Genomic DNA, 6,000 nt, shown 5'->3' with positions numbered 1-6,000 from the left:
GTCAATACAATACAATGGCGCGCTAGATACTTTCATTCCATATATACCCTCCTCTCCTGCGTAATTATATTTGCAATTTGGTTCTCAATATAATATAAAATTATTAATGGAGGACCGGAAAAGGATTTTTTTTAAATAGAATTAATTTTATATATTTTAACAAAATAAGCATCATTGATTTGATTTTTATAAAAAAAACTGACATAAACATGTTTGTTCCACCAATCCGGTGGAGCTATTTACTATTGATTTATGTGATTAGATTGTTCAGATGGGTCATAAAATGGCTCTTCTGATCCAGCGGATCGGTGGAACAAATATGTTTGTGCCTCCACCGATTCTGTAGATCGGTGGAGCTGTTTTTTTAAGAATCAAAATCAATAGTGGTTGTTTTATTAAAAAAATATTAAATTTAATTCTATTTTAAAAAAAAATCAATATTGGGTTTAGAGGTGCTATCGGGTCGGGTCGGGTCCGGATACTATTATATTTGGACCCGTACCCTAAAAGTGTTCGGGTCCGAATTTCGATCTATATACTTATTTGTTTCCAATCGGATCGGGTCCGGATCCGAATACCTATCTACCCGTAGATATTTTGGGTCCAGTTTTTTAGTTCCGGGTAGAATACCCATAACTTGTTTATAGATTATCGGGTCCGGTTCGGATACGGGGCGGTTCCGGATCACAAAAAAATCAGGAGGATTGAGAGAAAATAACTTTTGAAAATACAAATATTGAAGAAGAGATATAATTTTTAGAAAGTAAAATATTGGAGATGATGATTTCCTTTTCTATGATTTAAAAAATCTATAAATGGAATACTAATAATTTATAGAAAGGACATATTAATGAGAGCAATAAATTTTCATTATTATGCAGAGGATATCAAGGCAAATGATGTATTCATAGTAATAAATTTTATTTCAAAAATTAATACGATTGTTATGAAAGGAATAAATTTGACATCCATCTATGTGTATAAACATAGCGAATATGTGACTGCATTCTATTTTCTCGCATTAAAAAAAGTACTAAGCTCACCATAGCTTATGCAAAGTTGTATTTTTATATATTAATAGTTATTAATATATGTTTTATCGGGTATTTATATGGGTATTGGGTCGGGTTCGGTTATGAGTCGGATCCGGTTCGGTTCCAGATCGAATCCAGGTAATCGGGTAAAAGTAGCACCTCTAATTGGGTTACATAATTTCACGTGTCTTATAAAATTTTAATCAACGGCCTAGATGAAAAAACCTAGTCCAAGTCAGCATAGATTAGCTGGATTTTTTTATTATATTTTGAAAGTTGGTGCATCAATTTAGTATTAAGTGAACATTTTACTTTTCTATTGAAAAGTTTCAAAAGCAATAGTCCCATATTTTTTTTTCTATTTTATATGATACCAGAATTGACCAAGTCAAATCTAATTACATCAACCAACTGGCAACTGCAACACCACATATTATAGCAATTGGTGAATAAAACAATGAATGATAGTTCTACAAAAAAAAATCTATCTAATATCTCACCACATTTTATTTTAAATAAGTAAAAGTGCGTATAACATGGCCAGTGCTTAATTGCGCCACTTTATGCGGAGAAATGAGAATAATTAGTACACTTCGGATGTCAAGGAATTATATGGGATGAGATTTGACAGGGATGGGAATCCATTTTTGAAAAAGCGGGAACCCACAGGATTAATTATAGGAATGTGTTGAAATAGGTGTTCAGTTGTACCATAAAATTAATTGTGAGAAGTCTTATGTTATTTCTAAAATGCTTGATATTTTATAATTATTTTTGTTAATAGCATTATTAGTAATGTAATTAAATAATATAGATTAAAAATTAACATAACACTACTTATTACTTATTATTTTATAAAATATAAATATTTTTATAATTAAATAAAATAAGAATATAAGAAGACGGGTACAAATAAATTATAAAATATTTATAAACAAATAAAAAATAAGATATTAATAATTTTAAAAAAAAAATTTCTTATAAATATATATTACGTGCTACACTCTACGGACAAATCAAGAAGCACTAAAATTTGAAACTATTAGTTAAATCTAGTTTAATATTATTAATAATTATAATAAAATAACTTAATCACATTAAGCAGTAGTTAAGCCAATTGGGAAAAAAAAATGAACTCCAACTCAATTTGCCTTTTTCCCATGAGAACAGTGCTATTAGAAGGCAAAAAGCAAACCCATCGGAAACCCATACATGAACCCATACTGTACAATCCTGAGATGCCAAACACATATAGGAACAGATACGGAAATATTGCCTTTTCCCACCTAAACCCAAGCTAACGAACACATACTCTTCACAACATTGCGGATTTGAGGTACCTTTTTTTTTACTTTTTTTCTCAACACTTTTATAATGTAGCTTGCAAGTTTATTCTAACACTGTTTAGTTTGCACAAGTTTTTAAAAAAAAAAAAAAAAATGGGAGATTATATTTTTTATTCTCTTATTTACTTTCGATAGAGTCAAATATAGATATTAATAAAAATAAACGATATTAACACTTGTTCTATGACCAAACAATTCTTATATTGCATCAAACATGTACAACTAATTTAAACTATAAAGAACAGTCTACAATTAATTTTTTTTATTTTGATAATTATTTTTATTAGATTTCATACTTAACAAGTTAATTTAGTTCCTAATATAGACCTTTCCATTATTTAAAGAAAAATATAGCATTTTCCCAATGAGTGAATATATGAAATTAAAAAATAAGCAACAAAAAGATAATTATCAAGAGGAGGGTTCAAATGCACCATGATTTTGTGCTCCAATATGATTCATATCTTTTATTTCCGTTTTTAAAGTCCGAACAATCGATCCAAACTGCTCAACATAATCTTCATAATAAAATATTCTTGAAGATCAAATTATATATATTTTTTTTAGAATTTATTTACTATTTTTTGAGATAGATACAAAATGTATAAGTATGTATATTAAAATTTAATAACTATTTTTTTAGAGTGTTAGCTACTTCCATAACTTCAAAAATTATAAGTATGTGTATTAAAATTTAATTGAATTTATTTTTGTTAAATGTTTATATGGTTCAGTCCCTTTTTAGATTGCTAATATATGCAAGTAACATAATTGTTAGTAAGTTTATTATGTGATCATAGAGATTTGACCAAAATAAATTTTCTGTAAGATGGTCTAGAATTAACAGGGATTGATCAGAGTACAGGGCTTACAAACTCAAGGGGCATAATTGGTATTATAACATAAGCTCTGTAATAACAATTAGGAACAGATGTTGTAAACAAATTTATCAATACAGTCTTGGTAGTCACTATCAAGTTTTCAAAAAAAAAAAAAATGGTCTATGATGATAACATGCCATGTATGGAGATACTAAAATAAGAAAAGTAGGAAGGATGTATTTGCATAAATAATTTCCTGGTCATCTTATTTTCCAAAGGGACAAGAAGAGCCAGCAACAGTGTGGGCCCAGCCGCACAGCAAATGGCTACGGCCCAACCGTTAAGAACTAGTCGTGCATTCTAAGACTTCTCATTAAAATTAAATTAATTACCAACTTTTCTTTAAAACCCTCTAAAAATCAAGGTATTGGTTAGGGGGAATATATCATAACAATAATAACTGGAGGAGGGATCCACTTACACTCTTTTTTTGTGACAACGAATTACACTCTATATTTTCAAAATTCAAACAGTCGATTCAAACCGTTCAACATAATAGATATATTAAAATATTACTTGTAGATCAAATTTTATGTTTTTTATTTTATTTTTTTATCATTTATTAAGATGGGTATAAAAATTTAATGGTCTGAAAACAACGATTTTATAAAATATTTAATAAATAGTAAAAAATTCAAAAAAAAATGTAAAATTTAATCTGCAAGCACATTTTAATATATGCATCATGTTGAGCGGTTTGGATTGATTGTTTAGACATTAAGAAAACATTAAGTGTAATTTGATGTCAAAAAAAAAGTGTAAGTGAATCCCTCCTCATATATTTATTACCGCAGCAACAATTAATGTTTTTCTTTCTAATTGTTTGTGGTTAACATTTTTTTCTTTCTTTTTTGTTACAAATTACAATTGCTATTGTTGTTTGATCGAATCCAAAACCCAAATTTAATTTTTCAGATGTGTTTGATCGAATCCATATCCTCTGAGGTAACATAATATTTCTGTTTGAATCACGGTCGTCTGATTAAAATTCGAACTAATTCGGTCTGAAATAAAATATATGGAGCCACGTTGTGCAGATTCTGATTGAATTAACGGTCGAGATTCAAACAAAAATATTTTATTAGCTCAGGTGATGCTAATTATGTGCCGACCTCTACCCGCAAATTAGAGAGAGAATAAAGAATAAAAGAACATTACAAATTGAGATACTGACACTACAAAAAGGTCATATTCAGGGACCATTAAATTAAATTGTATTCTGAAAATAAAAATATTAAATTGTGAAAAGGTGAAATTAAATTTAATATGCCCATAAAAATGCACCTTTTCTGTTCTCTATGTCTAAGAATAGAGAAGAATTTATCTCAGCCATTGTTAAAGAAAAATTAAACTAGAGAATCAGTAATTGATTTAATAACAAAAACTAATATTCTCTTTGTGGGATATTAAAATTGGATGAAATTTTTCTTGTCAATATTAAATAGTTAGATGATTTGACTTTCGATATTTACATGTTTTATGTGGAGTATTTTTGTTGTTGTTGTAATAACTGTTCATTTCTATAAAAAAAAAAAAAAAAAAAAATCAGCACAAATGCTATTCTTCAAAAATGATTTTTTTTTAAGTCCTCGCAAATTGTTTATTAACAAATCCAATAAAATTTATTTGAACCACAGCTATTTAAGTGTTTTCTATTTTGGATAAGTACAAAAACTGGTGAAAAATCCATCAAATAATAAAAGGCGAATTTCATATATCACTTAAAAACTGTGAAATTACATATTTACCATTCATTTTTTTGTAATTACATATTCACCATCTAAAAATCTAATAACTCACATATTTACCCAATATAACTCTAGTAAGTATCAAATATACCCAAAATTCAGATTAATTATGTTTAATTTTTCTAAAACTATAATTAATTAAGAATCAACTTAGCACCCTCTCTTTCTTTTGTTAGAACTATTCTCCTTTATACTCACTATAAAAGATTAAAAACATATATTCTAAATTGAGCCAGTAACAAAACACAGATTCTCAAACTCAGTTACTACTTAGATAATGGGTTGCAATTTTAGCGCCGAATTTAGTACGAGTTGTTTTGTTGGAAAAGTTGGAGTGGTTACCTCGTTTTTAGACACTCAAGCTGGGACTGAAATTCTAATATCTGAGTTTCAGTAGGAGAAACGAGATGAGGTGAGAGTTTTAGCGGAAATGGAAAAGTTACGTCCAAAAAGACAGGAGGGAATCTGTGCGCAAAAGAGTAAGAGACTAAATAACTTATTAATTATATTTTATATAATATTAAACTTAATTAATCTCATTTTTTTATTAATTGGGTAAATATGTAAATTATTAGATTTTTAGATGGTAAATACGTAATTACATGAATTTGAATGGTAAAAATATAATTTCATAGTTTTTGAGCGGTCTATATGAAATTATCCCAATAATAAAATAATATCTCACGAGACCTTGCATGGTTGGTTGACCATTTTTTGGTACCGGTGTTATTTAATGAGACCGAATCGTCTGCCCCCCAGGGGGCAGGAAATTCCTGCCCCCAGAGTCACTGTGGGTGGGCCCTCATTTAAAAACAGTAACAATAAATTAAACCCTTTAACACCCTTTAACAGTAACCGGTCCCACCCCGCAGTGACTCTGGGGGCAGGAGATTCGGTTCCTTATTTAATACAACACACGTTTACAAAACAAATGGGCTCAGGGGCTGATTTGCAAAAAAGGAAGCTTAGTTGAATCAATAAGTAGCCTTTG

This window comes from Carex rostrata, chromosome 26 (genome assembly GCF_964058835.1).
Source record: "Carex rostrata chromosome 26, lpCarRost1.2, whole genome shotgun sequence".
Classification (NCBI taxonomy): domain Eukaryota; kingdom Viridiplantae; phylum Streptophyta; class Magnoliopsida; order Poales; family Cyperaceae; genus Carex; species Carex rostrata.
The sequence above is the reverse complement of the archived record's forward strand: the minus strand, read 5'-3'. Positions refer to the sequence as shown.